Here is a 24933-nt window from a genome sequence, read left to right as displayed (position 1 = left end):
GTTTTGTCCCAGTGCACGAACATCTCCTCACGAGCTGCAGGAACATCAAATGCCACGAGGAACCTGGCCTCAAAGCCTTCCTTCACCTGGGGAGCACAGGAGCTGCTCCCTGCAGAGACTCCTCAGCTACAAGTGCCACCTTGCACCCAGTACCCGGGGTACTTTTACTATGCCCTCTGCCTAGTGCTCGGTCTGTTCAACACATGCTTGAATACTGCACGGTCTTGGGCAAAAGGATGCAATGGCAACAAGCAGGAGAGAAAATCCCAAAAGAAGAAAAAAGGAATGATTTGTGGGGTTAGATTGTTTGGAGTTAGTGTTGGTTTGGAGGGAGGTTTAAATCTTTTTAACAACCTCTTATGCAAACAAAAGGAGGTAGGCAGTAATGTTGACTAGAAAATAAAGACCTTTCTTCACAGAAAAGCCTGACAAAAACAATATACATGTGCACGCACACCCCCACACACCCTTTTTCTTTTAAGTTCTCTGTGGAAAACTTCAGCTGTACTTTGAAAACTTCTGAAAACCGAAACTATTGAAATGGAAAAGTTCATATTTCAGATTATAATGTTCACCTTCTGTTTTGCTTTCTGTTAGTTTCTAAAGCAAAGCATGCCCTTTCTGCTAAACCCCGTATTTTCTTTCAAGAAAGATTTCAAAGGAAAACTTTTCACAGCCATTCTATGTGGCCGGTGACACAGTCCAAGGAAAGAAACAGCCTGGCAAACCGCTTTAAAAAAGATGTCATGAGGAGCTGCTCTCTTTAATACTCTGCTGTGGGAAACACAGCGTGCCTGCGGAACCACTTGAGGACTGACAAGCACTCGCACGCTGCTCCAGCTCCACACAGGTCTCTCCATGCTATTCCTTATGTGACTGCATCCTTGATCTTCTTTTTTCTTCTGGATTAACCTTCTGATCTTTTTGACTCGAATAAAGAAACGAAATAAAACAAATGCACTGTACACAAACCTCTCAAGATATGGAAGTCATTTCCAACCTAAGCTAAGAGCACTTGTAATTAGGTACAGCACAAACCGTCACAGTGGAAGTCAATTATACTCACTACATGTTTTTACAAACAAATAATATCGGTTTATAAACATCCAGCTCACTTCAGGGTTTTGTTTTCTCTTACGCTATTCTAAGAAAAGATATACCTAAAAAGGAATAATTGGCTTGGAAAAGAAATCTGGTGCAACAAGCAAGAGGAGAAATAAGAGAAGATTTAGAGAGAATCAGCAAAAAGGAAATGGGCCAGTGCGCAGGAGGAGATTGGAGAGAGGCAAGAAGCTAGGAGTGGGAAGGCAGTCTTTGAGTAGATGCATTCAAATATCTAAAGGAAAACACTGTACTCAGGAGAATTTCTTCTGGGGATTGCCATTATGCAGTGCCTCCTACAGCACTAGGCTAGCTGTCCTGTAATATATGTTGTCAGCCACTGGACACTTTTGGGATGCTCTCTTCTGTAATACTGAGTGGCACTCTGAATTTCTGCCTCCGTGGGCTCATCTTTCTCTCTCCCACAACTCAGGTGGAGCAGAAGCCCCAGCTCAGCCCCACCCATGGCTCATGCACAGACCAGCATGGGGTGCCCGTGCTCAGGATGCCCAGCACAGCCCCAGGTTATACGGGGCCAGATTGTATGGCATGTGTTAGGACCACTGGCCTCACGCAGTAACTCACATCTGGTAACGTGGGTCAGCTGTCAGGCATATCTGATGCTCGGACCCTTCCAACAGCGTAAGTGGCTATCTCCCAGGTGAAAACACTGGAGCTAAAAGTTATCGTCTACATGCTACTGAGACTCTGCTGATCCAAATTTGTTCCACAGTCTCCCAGTTACCATTCGTCAAGCTTTAAAATGACACAGGCTTGCCCATAAGCATTTGTTCCTTTCAGGTAAAACTGTACGCTTGCAATTAAGTTTTGCCCAGAAAAACCTTGTATGAGAAAAATCTGGACGTATCCGTGTTAAATTAGCATCAGCTGATTTGTGGTGCCAGTGGCTGCCTTATATCACTACACGCATTTGTGCCCCGTGTGCCGACTCAACAAGATCTTGATATGAGGGAAATAAGGAGCTCCTGTTCCTACAGGGCTCACAAAAACCCTCAGCCACACCTGGATTAGCTCTAAGGAAGACTGGCCTCATGTGTCCAAAAGCAAAAAGGACAAGAGCTTTGTTTCAGCTGCAATGAGATATACGCTGTTATCCCGGAAAGGGAGAGAGGAAGCAGCGGAAAGGAAACGCGCGCAGCCCATCATTTTTTTGAGGAAAAAGATGATGTGTAACAGCCGGCGAAGACGTCCCTGCCGCTCCCCCTATTTCCATCTGCCTCAGAAAGGCCTGTTTGTGCCAAAGGTCAGACGAGACCACGCGAAAATATCCCACCAACTCCGGGTCCCGGGCGCGGAGCAGAGGAACTGCGGAAAGCCGCAGCCTCCGACCTCCCCGGCTCCGCTCTCGGCATCCCCTACACCGAGGGCCCCGGGCCGGGACAGGAGCCTCGGGCCGGGAGAAGGCCGCGGCCCGCCGGGGAGGCTCCGGGGGAGCTGCCGGGGAGGCTGGATGGAGCCTGTCGGGGCCCGGCGGGGTCCGCCTGGCGGTGACACGGGGCCCGCGGCGGCAGGGGACAGCTCACTGCCGTGTTCTTGTCTCCACCTGCTGATGCTCCCCGTAAACAGACCCGCCGAAACTCGGCCCACAGGCACGGGAGGTCGGTCGGAAACCTGCCCGTCAGCTCCGCTTACAGGCAAACGCCACAGCTTGGGAGAGGAGGGCGGATGGAAAGGCTGCAAAAATAGAACAATAGGACTTGACCAATTTTTTTTTTCTGCTTTTTAAACCAAACTTGCAGAAACAGTGCCATTCTGCCATCTGGCTCCCCTCCTTGTTACTTATATTTGGGTATGCTCCTATACAGCGTATAGCTGATGATTGCACGGCACTGGGTTTGTCCCTTTCCTGCTCTTAAAACCTCTTTATAATCTTACACAGAGTAATCTTACACAACTGCTTATTTGGGATCTCAGAGTGAAGAATACAGTAACCTGTTAGCCATAACAGATTTTTCGCTCTGAAGCACGGACCCTGCACTTACTAAGAAATGCCAGAATAATTATTTTGAGGTACTGACTGCTCAAAATTTGAGGCCAGGCCCCTCACCGCCTTGTTGCACAATGACTGTCCTGTTACGAGTCTCTGCCAACCAGCAGACGAACGATGGGTCTGCACTGTTTGCCAGGGCGGGCACCTGGACCTCTGTGGTCTGCATTAAACCAAGAATTACCATGGCAGGAGAGGCTCCAACAGGAGCAAGAGCTCTTTCTCTTCCCTCTCCAGTCCTGTGCTGCTAAACCCACAGCCCGAAGTGGCGGGGATTCCTTGCATCTTTCACCTTGCCAAATAAATCTGAACTCACAGTCAAACCTCATTTGGGTTCCCACCTCAGCCCCTCTTGTTCAAAGACATTCAAACGTACCACCGAGCTCTGATAACAAACGGCAGCTAACCACCATCATTTTACTCACAGGAAAACTTACTAGGGAAACAAACACGGACGAAGCTCTTGTGTAAGCAGGCTAGTGTGCGCACCAATCACTCTATAAATTTCTGGAACTCACTTGTCAAAAAGCATCATCTTCAACTCACTGAACCTTTCAAAAAAAGAACACACCAGGGCTCTGGAATTCCAGCCTAACCTGGCTTTCACCCTCTTTAGAAAGGACTAAAAAAAGACAGGGAAGGGATATACAAAGGCATTTCTCATCAACTGCTAAATGGTCCAATATACTCGTAACCTTAGCTCTCTGCTTTATAGCAAGTGAGTGATGAAAACCTGATGGGACAGGCTTGCAAGCTACACTCTAACACTGAGCCACTGGGGTGCATTTTCAGAATTGGACAAAAATATCCTTAAGTGGACAACTGGAAAGGGCATGGGCAGCCAGGGGAAATACTGTCAGGAGAGGAAGAGTTTAAAAAGGCTAAGAAAATCTCTGATTAAAATTTTATGAGGTAAAGTGCTGGCATGGATCAGTTTTCTTGAAAAGCAGAAATCAGTCTCTGAGCTGGCTCCTCAGACACTATTTGGAGACCTCAAAAGCAGAGTCGTTTAGAAAGCAACTTCTTCAAGGAGTCCAACTAAAACTACAAAGACATAAAATTCCAGTCAGACACAGGAAATTCTTAGGGGAATACAAGAATTTTATGAGTCAGAAGATAAAAATCCCTCTGAATACCTAACAAAACTAACCTAATGAAGTAGTCACCGGTAAGGCAGTTTGATGAATCTGCATGTCGTGACAGACAAATTTAAACAAACAGGAAATTGAACAACCTGAATCTGTTTTCGTTTTCACTCCCTGTGCCCTGCTCCTTTTTTTCTTTAAAGGTGCAAACCAAGCTGACAGCTGCAGAAGCTGCCAAGTGGGTCTCAGGGGACTATTTCATTTTAGATGAAGTCTCAATTTAAAATAAGCAAATTGCCTGTCTTCCTTTTGCAAAGCTGGGAAGTCATTTATTTCTGATTCATTATTTGGACTATTGTAGACCCTACCAGCCCCAGTGCAATCAAGTCCACTAATCATTGCAAAGGAATACAGGGAAAAAAGAAGCCCTTGATGTTAAGGTTATAACCTAAAATGCAGCTTCTTCCCTGACAAGCAGAAATGAGGCTAAATGCTTCCAAGCAGGTATTTCACCCATGCTGGTAGCTAGAGGGTTCAGTCCTAAATGATAGGACTAGATTGGGTCCAGCTCGGTATCGGGGCACATACTTAGCTGTTTACATGGAAAAGTTCTCACTAGTTTCCAGAAAGATGCTCACATCCACGAGGACCTTGCCTTTAGGTGCAGATAATTTCAGGACCAGCTGTGTAAAGTAATATTAAACTGAACGCTACCTCCTCTCCATCAGGGAACCAGGCAGAGTCTAGACTCAAACCCAAAGTTTTACCTATGCATATTGCAGCATTGTGGAAGCTGCTTTTAAGGAGAGAAGAGGTTTTTCAGTTTATAATAACCCTTCTATTACAAATACACTCATTTTGGAAATAAATATCAGCAATTTGCACTTTGCACTGAGCATATCAGAATTCTTAAAACTATGCTGATTTTTCCTATTCTCACCATGTTGCTTCTAAACTAAAATTGTGGTTGCATGAAAGCCCTTCTGTTACTTCAGATTTACTTCAGCTTGAAGGAAGTAAACCTATAGAGAAGCCAGAATTTTTTGTTTCTTTTGATGTTTTTTTGCTTGTTTGTTTTTGAATGTCTTCATTCCAGAATGGGAAAAAAATTCTTTAAACAAGTTTTCCGCCAAAACTCATCTTGCATTAATTAAAATGTTTCATTATACAAACTAATTCATTTTACTGGAACCTAAATACTTTAATTTTGATTTTTTTTCCTTCATTTTATATTTCATACTAAAAATTTCAGACAAAATGTTGTGCTAAAATAATTTTCAGATGAAAAATGAAATCTTCTTTCCAACAAGACAAACCACTGGTCTGTCAACTTTCATGGCCTAATGTGCTGCAGTAGACAGTATGTTAGGCACAGGCTGAACTGCCTGCAAACTACTTGTACATAAATTTAGGACACTGCTTAGTTTCCTATCTGAACTGCCCGTCTAGATCCTCCTATTTGGGGTTGATTCTGGACTCCACTTAAAATACTAATTGTTTATATTAAACAGACAAAAGAATGTGTGATGTATTTTAACTGTCAAAAGTGTTGTGAACAGCAGCAGCTGGAAGAAGAATGTTTAAGTCCCTTTGCTACCCTCAAGCCTTTTACAAGCCTGTATCAGCAGCTACATCTTCCTCTTGCAGGCAAGAAAAACAGGGTATAAAGGGGTAGCAAAGGGGTAGCGCAGCAAATCTGCCTCTACAGAAAAAACAAGAGGGGTATACAAAAGCACGGTCATTATTAGGTCAAAATAGAGCATCACTAAAACTCCACTGATGCTGATGTGAAAGCTGTGCACATTTGTGCAGAGCACAGCTCACACTTGATGGCTCCTCTCTTGTGCTGGTTTGCTCACACTTAGCTTATGCCAGAGACGTAACACAGGCAGCGATGGGAGATATCACTTGAACCACTCGCTGTATGGTACCCCTAAAAAAGGAATCTTGATACTATCAGTTATGGCAATACTCTTAAATCTTCTGGACACGGGGTCAGCAGCATGTGTGGGGCCATCAGTAAGGAGAGGTTTCCTGCCCTTGACATTTCATTCCCGCAGGGCATCTCAGACCCATGCTCAGGACGCCTTCCCCAGCATTATGATTGTTGCATAAGCTTGTGCTAGGGCCAGTGGGGCCCAAAACAAAGCAGAAGTGTTGTTACTGACAAGATATTAATAAAAGCTTTTCTAAGTAACAGGATCAAGTTATTTTCAATATTTATAAAAACATTCTAAACTGCTGCAGTGCAGGTTTTCCTGCTATGTGGTTTGGTGTCTTTTTTTTTTTTCTCAATGCCACATTTACAGAATAGATTTGGCACGTTCAGGGAAGGAACACCTCTTTTGTTGATCCCATCAGTCTTCTACTTGTCCAATTGCCACTGGTGTATTAGTAGAAAAAATAGCCCTGGTGTAGGTGTAAAATACCGCTCTGCATTCAGAGACAGCACAGTACTTCATTTCACTTTAATACTTACTTCAAAAGTAAACTCGGCTGAAACCTTGCATAAATAGCGCCGAACGAATTTGCAGGTTATTCTGAGCTTACTGAAGCAAAGTTGCTTCACACCTCGTACATGCAATTGCTTATTTGGTTGCTTACCACCAAGACTTCTGGCGAGAGAGCCCTCGGATGGAGCGAGCGGGGAAGCAGAGGCATGGCTGGAAGAGGGATCGGTAACACACAGAGCTTAGCCAGCAGAAACACAGCCCATGCCAGCTGACGGTGAGCAAGACTAGCTAAGTTGAAAAGTAACAGCAGGTCAGGATTTTGATTAGATTTTAATTTGATTTAATGTTTTTTACACCCTATGTGTCCAACTTTTCGTTTTCCGCCTTTCCACTTTCTCCTTTTTGTTAGTTTTTCCTTACACTACAGGAAATATTTCTTTTCCTTTTCACTCAAAAAGGTAGCAAAGTGGGTTTCTGGGATTCCTCTTGGAGCTGTCTTTGCTTAGGAGTGTGAAGTCACAGGACCATAGCATCGATTAGATTAGATTTTGGATGGAGCTGTTCAGAGATTTAGTTCAGGTTTGAAAGGCAAGATTGTGATTCATTCTAAAAGCAAAGTCTTTCAGAGACTTCTGCCAGAGAAGGCAAAATAGAAAATCTTGATGAAGGGCTCAGTAGGAAATTTTCCATAAAAAGCATTTTAAACAAAAGAAACGTGAAATTCCGACTCTCTGAAAGCAAATGTTTTCATGGGGATGTCTCCCTTTGACCGAGGGTGCACTCAGCCCGCAGCAGCCAGTGACCTGCTGGCCGGGAAGTCCCAGGAGATGCAGCTCAGGGACACGCAGGATTCTGCTCTGATCAACTTCTAGTGTTTTGTACGCGAAGTGGAGAAGCTTTAGCAAGAACGACTTGGAGAAAGGTTTAAGACAGACAAAACAATCCAGTGGCTTCCTGCCCTTCTCTTGCCGCCACCTGCAGTTGCTTCGGTCCCACTGCTGCCTGACCACTCACTGGCTCTGTGCTTATATATATATATATATATAATTATATTTTTTTCTGGGCTAGCAAGCTGAAACAGTTAACTGAGAGACCAAACAACTGCTGAAGGCAATGCAAGGCAAAAGAATACAGGGCAAGGAGAGGAAGGGAAACACAAATTCAGTGCCTGTGTCAGTAAGGTGTTGAATAGACTCAGCCGCCTCATTAAACCTTGCCTCAGGGGTGATGCTAAAGCACTACAGTGTTAAGCTCAGTGCAGTGTTCTGCCCAAGTTTCAGGGCTCACACGTGAACTGAGATGTCTCTCCTTCCAGCAAGAGCTCTAGGTACAACACCTCCTTCCACTTTTGAAAGCTTTCTCTTCACCTGAGAAGCAAGCTCCCGGAGATGGTGAGAGGGCAGTGGTCTAGAAATGAGCCCAATGTAGCTATAAAATTACTTGGTGCCATTTTTGGCCCCTCAGGTTACTCTTTGGTGACCCTGACTATGAGGCAGGGACTTGGCCATGTGCTCTGTGAATGATGGGACCCCCAGGCTGGTTTGCTTCTCAGCCTGTGGCATAAGACAAGGCACGCTCCTACTGTCTAAGCTTTCCCTGCCTTTCAGGTGTACGTGCAGGAAAGAGAACTGTCATAGGTCTGCGTGCTGACTTACTGTGATGTCCCTGACCGACAGAAACACTGCAGTCTGAATAAGGCAAACCTCCGTGTTCAGCACCAAAGATCTCCTCTATTGCAGCATTACAAAAGGCAAAGTATGTGAATTCAGAATTAATTTACTTATTATCTGGGATAATTCTTTCTTCAGAGAGCTGGGAGCAGAGGAAGCATTTTCCACAAAAGGGACTCAACTGCTTAAAAAAAAAACAAAAATGTATTGCTCAAGAAAAGCTACAGTATGCCAGTTCCCAATATTGTCTTGATACAACAAAATCTGACCTTTTGACACCAAGCTACCCCAATACTGATCCCACTCCATTCAATATAAGGTGGACCTTATTCAAATGCTACATAACCCCACACAAGCACGATGTCTGTTTGCTTAAGTTCTGAGCAGGCATTGCAACAATGGAGGTTGCAGGGATGGGGAAGGAATGGAAAGCACCAGTTGCTGGGCTTTCCCTCCTCTACCCTTCACATGTTCATCTGTTTTCAACCCAAACAGCACACATTCTCAGTGTGGAGCACTCTTAGGCTCAACAGAAAAGGTCTGCCTTCAGCTGGCTAAAACGGGACTGTTCTAGGTTCAAACCTCCACTGGAATTTAAGCAGCACCTAGTACCCCAAAAGGTTTGCAATCACCCAAAACACTTGGTGCCCTCACCCCCTTCTCAGCTCCCCAGAAAGCTGAGGCATACCAAAGGTTTTAAATGCTCATGCTGTAATTGTATCACTCCAGGTGTTCTCAATAGGATTCCTCCCTATAAAACAACTAAAGAGGTGAAATACAGTCCAAGTCTCTGCAGGAAAAGAACAGAGCCAAGAGCACAATCAGTTTCTGAAAAATGACTAAGTTCCCATGCCACAAGCAACAGTCCATAAAGCATCTCACGGAAAGCCCAAACACGCCCTGCAGCTTCTGGCTTTGGAGCTAGAACCGGAGGACCTGGGGACCTCAAATCCGCATTCCAAAATGGACCTTACAATGTACTTCCCTCCCTTGCAACAGCTTAATGACCTGCAAATTTTCAGCCCTGGCCATATCTGACATCAGCTTCAGAGCCCCACCTTCAACCAGATTAAAACATTTGTGTGTTCTGACATGAACCACGAGGGTGTTTCATTTGCACAGAAACTACCCTATTGATTTGGTGTATTTTTGGTGGGGGAGCACGGGATGGGGGAGGAAGGATTCCTACTCTGTTGTATTCAAAGCAAAATTTTCAATGTTAAACCTCTGTGCTTGTGTCCAGCACTGCCATCATGAGCTGTAACATTTCATGCTGTTACTCTTAAGTAAAATATTTTTGAGTCTGTACTCTAAGAAATGTTGTCTAAAATCCTTGCAAAATTAGGAATCATTTTCTAGGAAGATCTGAACCAAGTGGATCACCTTGTAGCGAGCTCTGTGTGCAGTGACTGATTGTCCCCATTGTTGGCATTCGCAGGGGTCACAAACGGGTTCAGCCACATTGTGCCAGGGCATCCCAAAAAAGAAAGGCCGTCACAGCCAGCTGATAGCGCCATCTAGGAAACCAACCTGTGGGTCGCAATAACTAAGTATCCAATTAAATGGGCCTGATTTTTGAGTGGATGGCAGATTTGGGAATTTGTTTTTAGTTTCTTTCTAAATCATAAAATTTCCTCGAACCATACCCTCTAGTGTTCTAGAAAACTTTCTATAAATTTCTCTAATTTTGTTAAAAAAAAAAAAGTTGGCTGGAAAAACTGGAGTATTTGGAAAAAATTCAAATAGCTCAACTGTTTTCCACTTTTCATTTTTAAAGCATAGAATTCAAGCCTTTGTCTGAAACGTTCCCTTTCCAATATCAATTTATGTTTAAAAAAATCTGAGGGATATACAACCTGTTCCAGTTAAATACACTGAAAAAAAGAAAACTCCAAACCTTTTATTTCTGCTTGCCAATCTAAAGCAAACTATCCTGCACACACAAGTCCCTCACCTTGTTTCCAAGTACAGGTTTGATCCTCAAATAAAAAATCCAACTGTACAGCCTCTAACAGTGGCTACCACAGCCTCTGAGACTAACTTTAGCCACCTGTATTTGAACATTTTACCTCTCAATACAGTAAAAATATAGAGCAAAAGCTATACATACATTCAAGTACGTATCTTGGGTGAGCAGGGCAAACAATTATTTTATTTGCAGCTTTATACTAGCATATCCTTCTGCTATCCCTGTGCTTAACAATCTACTTTCCTATGCCCATCACACAACATTAATTTTCTTTTTGTTTTTTTTTTTCTTCATTGATCTTTATTAGATCATTTAAATATTTGCATGGGCTTCAGCAAGTGTCAGTTGACTTCCTGAGAGTGGAGTGTTTTACTGTCTTCACTCTTGCTTTGAATGTTTTTAAGATACCTGCTATCATTGCTGTTAACTCTAATTCCCCATCATTCATTAGTTTTAAAACAGACTTGCACAAATAAACCATAATGTTGAATTAATGAGATATGGATAGGAAGTTTCTGTAAATATAGTCAGAATTAAAGATAGAATGTCTGCATAACTTAGATAATTTTTTCTTTACATTGCACTGAAGATGACACTGAATGCCCTTAGTTTATTAACCTTTATGCATTTGGAGAACACTCTACCTCATTCTTTCAGGTTCTTTAACAGACCACCTTTTTTTTTTTTAAGTATGAAGTAGCAGACTCCTATCCAAAAGGTAAAGCAGAACTGCAGGCTGTAATATGTTTGATTACTTAGGTATTTTAATGTTATTGACTACATCCATCTGTGCAAGGTTTAAGCCTGGCACTGGCCAATACGGTTTATGAAAATTTCAAAAAAGAATGCAAGAACCACTGGCAAAGGAAGGAAAGAAATATACTGTTACTGCTTGTACAAATTATGAGAAACTCATTAAAGCTCAATCACTTGCGGATGAGTAAAAACATTCTCAGAGGCAAAGTGCCAGTGGAAATCTCATGAGTTTCAGCTTCTGAAGTTTCCCAATAACTCTCTTCACTGTGGGAAGGAGGACGGGGGGAGGGATGGACAAAGGCTCTGTATGGTTCACCCCTTTGGTGCTCTGATGAAGGAAGAGCAGATCAGCTTGGAGCTGAGGGCGTTTAGGTGAAGGTCCGTGTCCTCGCTCCCACACAGGGAAGCTGCCCTGCCATTGCAGGTGCCATGCTAGCAGGAACCCTAAGCGCGTGGAGACACGGGTCTGAGACACGGATTGTGCATCGCCTCCACAGGAGGTGGGGAGGTGGTCACGTACCCTCCCCATCCTCCCCAGAAAGAGGAGCCCAGGAGGGGCATGTCCCACAGGGAGCCTCCCCAGTGCATCCAACTTCCTGGCCAGGAGTAGGTCCTTTGGGCACTGACCTTCCTTGTGTGAGAAAGCAAAGGGGAACATAAAAACTTGTGTTAATGTATCATTAAAGAAATTACTTTTACAGAGACTAGAACAAGGGAGTTAAGATTACACTTCTGCTATGTCCATTTCTCTGGGTTTTTAGGAGTAGGACTTAATTTTTATACTGTCTATGCTGTGACGTCTGGAACCGAGGGAGTAAAAGTAGCTGCTGGCATAGGTTTCAACGGCGTGCCACTCCTCTACAGTAAAATGCAGCCCTGCTTAGCCAAAACACTACAACAACACGGGTCCAGGTATGCCTGACATATGCCATTGTGAGGGAAGAGCCTCAGGTGTGCAGAAAGTAAAGAAACCAGAACAAATTACCAAGAGAGCTCCTGAGATTCTCATCTCCAGCTACGGCAGTTCACTGGAGGAGCAATGGCCAACATGACTTCAGTTTGCCTCAGCCTAACACTGACAGTAATGCATGACCTGCTCTGTCAGTGCTCCTTCAGTCAGGGATTTCCCCCTATCCTTTAATGCAAGGAAGAGTGAGATTTCAGAGAAAACCTATTATCTTCCACTCTTGGCTTTTAAACTTGTTTCCAGAGCCCTCAACATAGTATTTTGTGCGGTATTTTTTTTACCTACTAGCACATTTTTTTCCGCCGCTCTTCAGTTTAAATATGTCTTCGTCAGTTTCCAGATAGTCCATCAGTGCTGACAGTCGATGTTCCAAATCCCACCCTACTGCAAATCCGTATTCCTGGGACTCCATTTAAATCCCTTAAATATGGAGTGTATGGCACTCCATAGGGGGGGAAAAAAAATCACTGAGTCAAGGTGAGATAATAGTATGGAAGTGAGTATATGAGTACTTTCAAAAACCAGAAATCTTATGGACAAACATTTCTTCAAGGACAGTATAAACAGGGGAATTCTGTTCTCTTGACCACTGCTTTGAAATGCAACAGGCAGAAACAGAATACTTCTGTTTCTAAATTTTAATGTTTCAAAAAGACACTTTTCAGTTTTCACATCTGCATTTATTGTGTCACGCGTCCTCAGCTTGGTTAAAATGTTTAGCATAGACTACAAGACTTTGACTTGCTAAATGTTCATGAGTAGCAGCATAAAATCAGCAAAATCTCTGCCAAGTAAGCTTTTGCAAAATTTTACCTGCTTTCTACAGCATGCCAAAGACCAGCTTAATATTTGGGTCCTGACTGAAACTAAACATAATGTATTTGCAACATTTTTGATTCATTCTCATTACCCTTAGGCAGTCTCTCTTTCAATTACATATTTCTCTTCCTGCCCAAGAATGCATGAACAGTGGTGAATAATGTATTTACAAAACATGTTTTGTCAGCTTTTACACATCTGACAATTCTTACTCCTAGTTCAGGAGAAGCAGAAGAAAATCGCCGCAGTTCTCTGAGGTAACGATAACTGGAGACACATAAACAGAATTTTTTTTGAAGAACAAGAAAAGTAAAGGGAAATGAAAAGGAACACGAAGAGAAACGGAACTAAAATAATCACAAGTAAACTCATTCTGCCCATAAACACACTGTTCCCAAGCTGTGTGTACAGGTGGTTTGCTGACACACAGAAGAAGAACTTAAAACTAATTGGATCGTTCTCCTCTTAAGCTTATGAAATTTTTCTGCTACTCCTCCACAGCAGCAGCTGTGTGAAGTGACTTGGGGATCTCACCAACTCAGCCCCAGCTCTCTGCACATCCCCTGGCAATAATCTCTCCTAACCTTAACCATCAAAGTTAATGAGCAGGGATGGGCACTCACTCAGTGATTCAGCGCACCACCAGCCAGACTTCTCCAGCAGAAGGGATGAACCCCTCTGAGGTTCCTTATCTCTTCCTGCTAACTTTGGAGGAAGCTCACATGTCTATGTGAAGGTAGATGGTTACAGTTAGACAGGACGATCCCACTCTTCTTGATCTGATAATAGCTTGTATAAAATATGCTTCCAAATGAAATGCTGCTGTTTCTCCACAGACACACACAGATTGTGTGAAAGCTAGACTGAAAGATACCCTGAAAAGGATATTGTGTAAATAATCCAAGCACTTCAGCTGCTGCAGCTAGTAAAGAAGATCAGGTACCAGTGTTCAATCAGATGCCCAGTGGTTTATGCAGAACAACCAAACGCCGAGAATATGGATTTTATGACACTGGTAGACATGGTGTTTGGAGAAGGGCATACAGTTCTAGGATCATTCAGACACTTGGACCATGGCTGATGAAAAGGCTGGGACCCCTTGCTCTGTAAAGAGCAGTAGGAGGGAATGACAATGGTATATCAGAGAGTGGCAACTCAGCCTCCCTCCCCGGATGGAAAACAAGGCTGATCAGATCACAAGGAATGCAATGCTTTCCTTGCAGAAATACTTTCAGTCCTTGTAACTTAATTCACTGTCATCTGGCTTAAGACCTGATGGTGCTGTCCTTACTCGCGTAAAACTCAGTGCAAACTGTGTCTGACTTAAACTGGCAGCTTTAGGCTCCATTGGTGTTTTGACTTAGCACTTAATCCTAAGCAGATGGGTGTTCACATGTACAGTGGCAGTTGCAGTGGTATGACACAAACTTGTCTACCATTACATCTTAAATGCTGTGGTTGCCATTAAATTAAGTCAACAAAAGACAAATTAATGTTCTTTGCTTCATACTCAGATCAACACTGTAAAGATTTTAATGGTGATCGCTGAACATTCCAGTTTGATTAAAAGCAGCTTGCATTTTTCCTCTTACTTTTAGTACTATGAAACTTGAAATCAGTTTTGATAAGAGACCAAAATGTGAAATAGTAAAAGCCGACAGATCTTTTGTATGGTTTCTTACTGGTCATAAATTTACAACACTCTATCACTGAAAGAAAAACAAAACATTTTGATCCTCATTGATTCTTTTGCCATTAATCATTATTATTTGGCTAGTCTGTACAATCTAATGACATGAAATGGATAATTTTTTCAAATAACAGTTTTTTTCCTCTTTCAACTAATACTGTATGATATCATTCTCATCATCTTGTATAGAAAAGATGTTTTTTTTTTTCCTCTCTGACAAACCCAGGGAGAAGAAACAAAAACAACCTCCGCCTCATTCAAATTCATGACCCCATAAACCATGCTAATCAAAACAGAAGATGTGCAATTTTGGACAACATGTGTTCAGGCACAAAAGATATGGTGCTTAATGTGACACTGCCTAAAACCCAAAAAGGAAAATGCACTTTATGGTAGTGAGAAAAAAATGAGAAAAATAGTGCACATGTTGACTATAGCCATCCTGTCCTGTTAAATTCATCAAAAGCACCTCAGTGGTCCTCTCTGCCTGGTGTTTAGCTGCGGGCTGGCCGATCCACGAAGGTAAGCTAGTGAAATCAAAGGAGCCATCCAACGTGCAGCATACGGGGCTTGATGAGGGGCACATGCCGCATACCATGGTCTTGCCCTCTCCTCTATCCCCAAGGCTGATGAGGCTGGCAGTGCGGTGCTCGTCCCAGTGGTTTTACACGGCCCCAGCTTTCCTCTGGGCTGAACACAGGCCAAGCACCTCCAGATGATCACAGCTCAGATGACCCTGTTGCTTTCTGAAGTCACTGCTCTCCTTACTGAAGCTGTGGGTTCCTCCCAAAGCGGGAAGGGAGAGCCGGGGCAGCTGAGGGAGCTGGGCTAGGTTAGGTTTGGTTTTACTTGGAACTGGAAACCCAACAAGGAACAGCTGCTAGGCTCTGTAGATGAAAAAGTAGGAACATTCCTCAGCTAAGAGCCATGTTTTTCAACTTTTTCCTCTGATTTCAGTAAGGCATCACATGAAGAACTTCCTCTCTCCATCAGAAACCAAGCAGGGTGGAATTTGGTATCTCACAGAGGCCATCTTCCCACTTTGCACTCCACTCTTTCCTCCTTCGGCCTTGTGCATTTTCAAAGAGACGTGACAGGAAGCACTATGAGGAACAAGGGATGCCTTTTCACAGGATGACGGATGCAGCGGTCCACCCAAAGGAGGGGCGAGAAACTACTGAGTCAGCATTTGATTCCCAGCTCAGCCTCAGTCACTCCTTAAATCAAGGAAGGGCCCCAACCCAACCTTCTCAACTGCTTGGCCTCTGGCCAAACAAGAGATGAAATTTTCTGTTAGTCACCAGGAAAGAGAGCAGGAGGAATTCTCAGGTGAGTGGGAATGAAAGAAACTGGAATGAAAGTACTTAAGATCTCTTTTTTTTCTGCCTTTCCTGAAGGGTGGAGTGGAGACTGATGAAATTACTGATTCAGTGTAAATTCAAACACACTGGCAGGGAGATACAGCTTAAAAAGTCATTCCTTCTTAAGGAGGAAAAAATAATTTGTCTTGGGAATGCATCAGATTGTACTAAATACAGTATATATTAACAAATATGTTATTAGGATCTCTTCAATATTCACGAGGCACCATCTCTATGATTTCCTTTCCTTTTCCCTTCAAAATTCATATTATTTCCACAGTAATAGAAAACGCCAGCAAGCTGATCCATGAGCAGTGTGGAGCATCTTCAACTCTCATGGCCTGTGGGAGAGCTGCTCAGCATCTTGCAAGATTCAAACTGATTTCATGAACGGGCACTGACAAAGACATTTAACCTCCTCCAGTCCCCATTATGTTAAGTATCATTCATGTTCACAAATGCGGAATTTGGTTGGCTGCTATTGCTGTTTGTTTTTTTGTTGTTGTTTGTTTGTTTCAGAAATGAATGCATGTGTGAATGATCCTAAGACAATCATGTGAAAACCTGCTTTCTTAGACCCATATCAATGATAGAAACATTTCTCTTCAAGAACTTTTGGAAGTTCTGTATTCTATCTGCATTGTCTCTTCTACATGCCTTAGCCCTCACCATATTTATTGTCATTCCACTATTACTACACATTGGACTTTAATAAACAAATTCAGGCCTTTATCTAAAGCCACAGTCATGCATTCTGCTGCAGAAAGCATGCAGTTCAGTAAGGTGGAGGATTTTGGGTCTGGGAAGACCATTTGTACAAATCGTATTTCCTCTGCACATAACAGGTCCCCTCGACACAAATTTTGTGGTACTGGTGACTGTGTAGGCAGAGTGAAAACCTGCAATGCAGTTGAATACATTTACCATGCTGCTTTTTATATTATTTTCCAAAGACTCTTTCTAACATAACTTCATTTGCTCAGACTAAAAGGAGATACTTCATAAAGGCCACCCATGATTTATGGTGGACCTAGGAGGTTGATCTGAATGAAGAAAGTGTTTCCACTGCACTAGGTCTTGGACATGCTTGATAGCAATAGACATCTCTCTCCCTTGAAAGCCTTGTAATGTAAACAAACTATATTTTTGTTTTGACAGACAACAGGCAGGAGGAAAAACTCATAGGGAAAGGGACTTTGTCCAAGGTCACAGAGCTGTTGGGCATGCTGGAACAGGGTACAGAATCAGTGGATGCCCATACAACGTTAAAAACAGGGAGAAGCCATCCAAATTACATTCAAACCTGCACATCCCAGCCACCTATATATACCCAGATACTGGTAGCTTCTGCATCAGAAGGTAGTGGAGACATGAAGAATTCTTGTATACTACAGAATTCTTGTTTCCTGGGACCATGCAGTGAGCTAAATAGTATCCCACGTTGCCATTCTTCAAAATCTCTGCAGAAGTATATATATATATATATATATATATAAAATGCACAGTGTCGCAATACTCCACTTACAAATGAATTATAGTTCATTTTCCAAATTACAAAGCAGACAAGCAATTTCCTTCCGCACTTCATGGTTAAATGAATAGAGTACTAATAATGCAATGAAACAATACAACTGACTTGAACTGTACATGGTGTGGGTAAATTGCATTTGAGCTATATAATGATCTCAATGAGCCACAGCTGTGACCAGAAACCACCCTGCTTGTCCATTCTTGTGGCTTCTTTTGCACATATTCCATTTTTGGCTAATTAAATGGGACTATGGCAAAGTTAATTATCACAGTTAGTCTCTAACAGGGTTAATTTGACTGAATGAATCTTCTTTTAAAGAGAACAGAAAAAGTCTTTATACTCTTTATGAAGTTTGAAAGTATATGATAATCCAAGAGTATCATCAGAAATCTTCTGCTTTGCCCACTGAACAAGACTGTAATGAGAGTAGCTCTTGAAAAGTCATTAGGTAGCCTTGTTTAGTAAGAAATAGCACAATGATTAATGGGTCTAAGCAAACATCACAACATTTCTGTGTTTAAGAAATCCTGCTCTCCAGGACAGTAAAGATGTTATGTTGCTGAATGTTGCTAACTTGAAAGAGAAATTTTTCTGACTACCAAAATTAATTCCCTTATAGAACAAACCTATGTGAAGCGACTACATTTATGACAAATAAAAAATCTTCATCCAATCTACTTTATAGCTTATATTATAATTTAACAGAGCACTGCAGTTTCCAATTCCATGTAATAAAACCATGATTTATACATCACTCATGTCTTCTAAGACTACTTTTTCCAAATTGTTTCTTAAGGACAGACCTTTTTTTATATTTACAATGAAATAAAAAGTAGAAAAGATGATCTTTAGTACTTAGAAAAAAAGCGTAAAAAAAATCCTCCTAAATAAATCTGATGAATTTGCTTACATGAATGATATTAAAATGGAATACCTAAATGTAAATATTTTCATTACAGAACCAGTTTAAACACATTGCAAGCTTTTCAGCAAGATTCCCAGAGCAAGACAAGAAAAAAGCAGCAACGATTATTAAAGTATATGTAAGACAAAAATATAAAACTATATTTGACTTTGTTGATATTATATTCCTGGCTCACTGAGTGAAGCCCTTTAACGCACAGTTCTTACTACATGACAAAAAAGTGCTTCATGCAGGAGTGGCACAGTGAGCAAGGCTCACAAGGGCAGAGCATTCGTAAGTAGCTGCCTTATTAATGAGAACACAAACAGACTTTATTGGAGGGAGGAATATATCATTCAGGAAATTGCAAAATAGAAATCACACAGGAAGACTGAAGTCTGTTGTGAGACTGATCGAGGCCGTTGGCCTTCAGTTGCTAGATTCATGGATGTAGCTTATGGAAATGAATAGGCTTTCTATTAAAAATAATTTGACAGTTGAGAAGAATCATGCTTGTCATAGCAAGGATTAGAAAAGCTCATATAGAAGTAGGGTGAATAGAAACTGGAAGAAAAAAATATCCGCAACTGGAAAACCATGAATAGAATTTGGAAATGTCCCTTTTTGGAGTCCTCTGGCAACAGGCTACCTTCTTCAAAAATCCTAGATATGCAAATTTGTCTGCATGCTTGCAACATTTTTCATCAGCCCTCCATGAATTAAAACTCCATGAATTAAAACTCCATGAATTAAACCTGTTCTATATGTTGAAATAATTTGTCTGTCTTTTGCCATTCTTCAGAAGAGAAATATGAGGGTGGTGATCAGTTACCACAGGTCAGCGCTGTTACTAGCACATAACTCACTGGGATGTATCAGTTACATGTCCCAGCCATGTATATTCCAGATCACGTTGTAGCGTGGCCCTGAAAACATTCAACAGATGGTTCAGCTTGCATCTGGATCTAAGGACGTGTCCCAGTGCTGAACGAATATAACAGATCGTGCTCTCCAGCCATTGCATCCCTAACGATCTGCTTGTAGAGTTGTTAATGCCAAGAGCAAAATAGCACTAACAAGTAATGACAAATAAGATAATCTGAGCTGCTGTTCTCTTTATGTAGTTGCTCACTCCCACTGTCTCACTGTGCCAGCTCATGCACCCTTTCAGGAACCCATACAGTCGTGGTGGCTGGGGAGAAAGAAATAATTCATTGAGAAAGAGACTGGAGAGGTCATTTGCCTCATCCAGAAAGCTGTGGAGCACCCTTCAGAGATACTCTACAGTATATCTGCTGATTTTGCCACTTTCCCTGTTACAGACTCTGAAATTAATCCTTTTAAACCTAATTCCCTGGTTGTAAGGTGACCAATGAGATTGTTGATACGATTTTGTTACAAACACCAAATGTCTCTTCTGCCTCAGTTCCTGGAAGTACTCGGCCTTGCTAAGAAATTAAGAACCTGGATGCAGTTTCTGGATGAAGAAGCTGACATCAGTAAACTTCAGGAACTAATTTGGTAACCCGTACTTAGATCTACCAATCAGTTGATAGACAGGTGATGTTACTAAGTTCCCTGCTGCTACAGAGACTTAAGGTTGCAGGCCAGTTAAGTGTCTTTTAGGCTTCCCTAGTAGCAAGGGTCGATAAGAGATGCTCACTTTCATGATATCTTTTGAGTTTAATTTCTTTCTTACTCAGCAGAAATGCTCCTTGTGCTCTTGCTAGTTGTACCAATGGCTTTCGTACAATGGGACTGATGTCAGGCTGGGGGAAATCAGGGCTGATAGTGAGAGTTTGTAAAGTCTATTGCTGAACATCTGGAAGTGTAGCTGAGAGGAATTTATGAGAGGAAAACATCTGACCACCCCAACCTTATAATTTTCTTCAAGTGTTCTCTAACACCTGTGCTGAATCATGTAGCCCGGTGAGTTAGTACATTACAGGGGCCTTATTAAGGGAAATAAAGCAGTAAATACAAGAGGTGAGAGAGGCAAGGATGGCAACTTTTACAGGGACACAGGGGTGGCAGCGCTATGCAGTGCTGAAGACAGGGGGTACAGTCATTCTGGTGGAAAAAGCAACGTGCAGAGAGGAGAGCAAACTGCAGAGTCACCAGTAGACACTGTGATTCCAGACACGGCAGGCGAAGGAAATTCCAGAAACTGTCGGGGTCTCGTTGACCTGCTTTGTGCCTGACTGCTGGGGTGGCAGGGATCCAACAAAAGCCGGTGTGTAGCTGTCCCTCTGGACAGCCTCTAGCTGCACAGGCAGCTATTATACCTTAATTCCTGATGCTAATTGGAAAGTTTTCCGAAGTATTTACACAAACGGTGGTACAAAATCACACAGATGATCTGTGTGTTTCACTTAATTTTATAGATGTGTGTGGTTCAATCGAGCGGAGAAAGAGAAGAGCTGGATTTGGAGATGCATCTCTTTTTTGGGAGGGGGGGAAGGCTGGCACAGCAGGCGATGCAGGACAGAGCTGAAGGCAGCGTGTGCCCTTGGACGTGCCTCTCTCTTCTGCCACTGCGCCCTTCGACTTCCTCTGCTCAACCCTCTGAGTGACACATACATAAAAGAGACTCCACTGGAGTCCAAGTGTATTGTCCAGGGATTTGTGGCTCCTCTTTAACACAAAACAAACCTCGGATTTCTTCCCGTTCACAATTTCACTGCCAAAACTATCACTTGACTATCACATGGCTCACCTCCGCAGCGACAGACAGGATACACCAAATATCACAGGAGACTTCCCAAGAAAGCTCCAGCCCTCCCTGCAGGCAGTAGGAAACTCACCACTACCATTCACTGGTGTGCAGAGGACGTGCTGAGACGGTTGTTTGAATTTTCCATGCTTATTTTTCTAAAGTGGGAATACAGAGTTCAGTGGCAACTTCGGAGATATACAAGTTCCCCCTGCTATTGAACAACATAAAAAAGTATATTTTTTTCTCTAAATAAGAAAAAAAGAAATCTTTCCTTAACCTACCATTCCAATATAATTCTTACATTCTTAAATTCATTCTTATACGCCTGGTATTGCTCTGCACCAAAAGCAAATACAAGCCTTTAAAATTTGCTAACCAAGCACATAGCACGCCAAGCATTTTAGACACTCCCAAAATTCTAATAATTAGAACAAATTTGATTCAGCTGCGTTTTTTGTGGTTTACTTTGTTCCTTAACAAATTTTGAGAAAAACTATTTTTTTTCCAATCTTTTTCGCTTTCAAGTTTTTTTAGAAAAATCTATTTCCAGTTCCAGCGAAATTCATCATATTGTGACAGGAAAGCAAAATTGTTTCATTTCATGGGATCTTCTAACAGCGTGAAGCTAACCCCCTTGGTCTCTGAGACAGAAATTCTGCCAGCTAGACTTATAAAGAGTCAGCAGAGTAAAAAAAGTTCCTCAGATGGAACTGTTAGTCATGAGATGAGGAATGTGCGTCCCCTACAGATGTTATAGCTATTTGTATGATAAATCCTGATCATCACTATAGGAATTTTACAGCCTTCTTTTAAGTTAATTCTCAAGTTCAAATTAATCTTCTTTTGACAATGTTTGCCTAATATTTCAGTGTTGAACACTATTTCCAGGGTTTCATTTATGGTGAGCCTACTGGGCACTTTTAAAGCTGTATTCCAGACTTTGTACTCGCTTCAGAAAGACTTCTTTTAATTCCTCAGTACTTCACATGTATTTCTAGAGAAAAGAAGTACAATAAGCATTGATAAATGCTTAACAAGGGCACATCAAGGCTCACAAGTTAACTGGAATTAACATTAGGGTTAATTTAGGGCGCGCAGCAGGTTGTAGAACAGCTCCCTGTAGGAAAATATTCATTCTAGAATAAAATTATCTCATTCTCAGGTTCAACACTTGAGCTGTTTTGAGTAACATGAGATAAACTCAAACAAAGCATGTTTGTTCCAGTTTGCAGGATCATTGGTTTACTCATGAATCAAAGTCTGGGGAATTCAAAACGAAACGAGGGACATGAAAGTACCATAAGGTGTCTCCGAGGAACTCAAGGTCACATAAATACAGAGTCATTGATTTCGAATGGCAGCAGCCCTTTTAAAAGCAGTGCCACATTTACACATTTCAAAGGCACATGGTATGCAGAACATGGTGCTACATAGACCATCTTATCCCCTCGTATTAGAAACAGATTTTTTTTACCAAGATGCCTCTCTGCCATCACCAATGCATCCCTCCGGTCCCTCCTGGTCGCTCAGAACCACCAGGAGGTTTGGGCTTATTGTTTGGTTTTGGGAGCAGGACAGCAAGTTGTTTGGTGGAGAAATAAAAACAGTGATGTTTTATTTGGGTGAAACATGCTGACTTGATCTCATTGTCTCTATTTCTCCGCTGTTCTCACATACTGGGAACAAAAGATAAACTCTAAGTGCTTATACTATCTGACCACCAAGAAGAGCTTCTTGGTGGAAGATCTGAGCACCATCGCTGTAAAGGGAAGGCTGCTCTACTTTTCACAAAGATAAAGGTTTTTGCAGTCTTGGTGTTTCTGGACATGAAATGCACTTTAAGGCTATGAACTTTCTGTAACTTCTTTTTTTCTTAAAATGCCATCTTAATTGCGTGCTTAATCTTCTTTTTCTATTATCATTTAACAACTGTCTTGGGATGTGACACTGAAAGAGGCAGCGATGATAAGACCAAGCCATTAAATGTCTGTAATTCTCTGTTCCAAAGACAACATTTGGGGCAAAGAATAAACTGAGCCAGAGCCCAGCCCAGGCTGAGCAGCCACTCACACTGGTGATTCACCTTGGATCACCAGGTGAGAAGCCTTCAAACCTTGGGCAGACGGCCAGGGTCCCATGACAGGAAAGTCTGAAACATTTCAAACCGAAGGCTTCCTCAGGGATTTAGGGGAATGGGATCACAAGCAGAAGATGAAAGTGAGGCTCTGCAGAAAAAAAGTGGAATAAATCTAAAAAGTTCCTCAGCCCTGGACATTCCCAAACTGTATCCCCAATGGCATACAAAGCACTCTGAAGTGGAAAGCAGCACAGCACAAGGCTTAAAATTCCCTGTGACGTTCACAGTACCTGTTGATGTTGATACTCAGCAAACAAAGCTGGCTGACCACCTGCTGCGGAGAATTCTGGTGCAAGTCCAGAGAATATTTAAGAGCAGCAAAAAACGTGGAGACAGAGAAGATTCAGGGGCTTTTACTGCTCATTTACATTTATATATTTTTTGTATGGTCTATGATAAAAGGTCTTTACTTACAAATCCTTTTCTAACATCTCGTCCTATTCTGTAGGAGTAATGCCTAAAGAGTGCCTGCAGAAGAGCAGGGGGGCAGGCAGAGCAAAGCCTGTCTTTGGACAACCAGGCTTTCCAACATCCCCGTGTGAGATATGGTAGAAGTCTGCACCCAGAATAGGGGCCCACTCTCAAGGATAGAAAGCCTGTGGAGCCCACACAGATGAAGAAGAGACATTTAAGAGCTCACGTTCAACCTACAGAGCCGATCACGAAGGCCTGGTAACATCTACTGAGCAAGCGTTTGCCATAGCTGTGATGGTGCCAAAGTTGTGCTTTGCTTCCGGGGAGATCCCACACCCCTGCCTTCATGGCCAAGGAGCAGGGCATAGAACAGGAATGCTGCTTCAAAATAAAAAGTCAGAAAAGTGTTTGTAGCTTAATCTGCTGAGCAAACCGAAGTCCTGCAGACAGCATTTCCCCCTCCACAGAAAAATGAGATATCTAACACCATACTCCACAGCATTGTTTTTTGGGGGCATGGCACAAAATGTGTGAAGCTATCCCCCGTGTGAACCTGTTTGGTCAGGATCTAAGAAACAATCTTAGCATACAGTACATTCAAGCAGCATTTAAAACACATAACCTCAAACTCACAGACTAAAATCATAATAGAAGCAAGATGACTCAAGTACACAAGATGCTGGAATTAGCTATATAAATGCTTCCTGCTGTAGGTTTCACTCCCATACAGTTCCAAAGATAAAATCTAGTGTGGAAAGAAAAAGCAAAGTAATACCTCACATTTCAAACCCAAATCATGCTGTAGCTGGGATAAAAGGAACCAAGCTATTTCATAAATAATCTGATTAATGTGTATTGTAAAATGCATATCATTATAAGCAATTACAATCACTGCATTAAGCAAATTGATTAGAAGATAACATAGGCCTAAGCACGAGACTGCCGTGATAATATCAGGCTTTCTCTTTAAAAAAGTCTTTTCCACCTTAACAAAAAAAATTATTTTGAGTGACTTTGCCAGGCAATGGACATTTCAGCTAGTTTCAGGACAACAGCCTATTCTTAATCTACTATTGTTTAATGTTTAGGAACAGCCAAGAATAGTTAACCGAATAAATAAGAGTCTGGTATTAGGAGCTCTGCCTTTTTCCCAACTGTGTCTCTGTTTGCTGTCCTGTGTTTTTTGTCTTGTTAGATACACATTAACCTGTTAGAATGACCTTCACTTCCCTCCCAATCCCTACAACACATTAAAATTCTTTAAAAAGCCAACTGGAGAGAGACTGCCTTTCGGTAAACCTCCTAGAGAGAGCTCTACAGACTGGTCTGGCATGCATTGTGTACATGCATCT

At 42.1% G+C, this 24933-nt stretch overlaps 1 protein-coding gene across 5 annotated transcripts in view; it reads right to left on the bottom strand.

The window, feature by feature from the left end:
• Positions 1-24933, bottom strand: part of MSRB3 (methionine sulfoxide reductase B3) — an 84756-nt gene that overhangs the window by 14027 nt on the left and 45796 nt on the right. The gene's annotated exons all lie outside the window — the stretch shown is intronic.

This window comes from Cygnus atratus, chromosome 1, assembly GCF_013377495.2.
Source record: "Cygnus atratus isolate AKBS03 ecotype Queensland, Australia chromosome 1, CAtr_DNAZoo_HiC_assembly, whole genome shotgun sequence".
In the NCBI taxonomy this organism is placed as follows: domain Eukaryota; kingdom Metazoa; phylum Chordata; class Aves; order Anseriformes; family Anatidae; genus Cygnus; species Cygnus atratus.
This window is presented reverse-complemented; position numbering and strand designations above follow the sequence as displayed.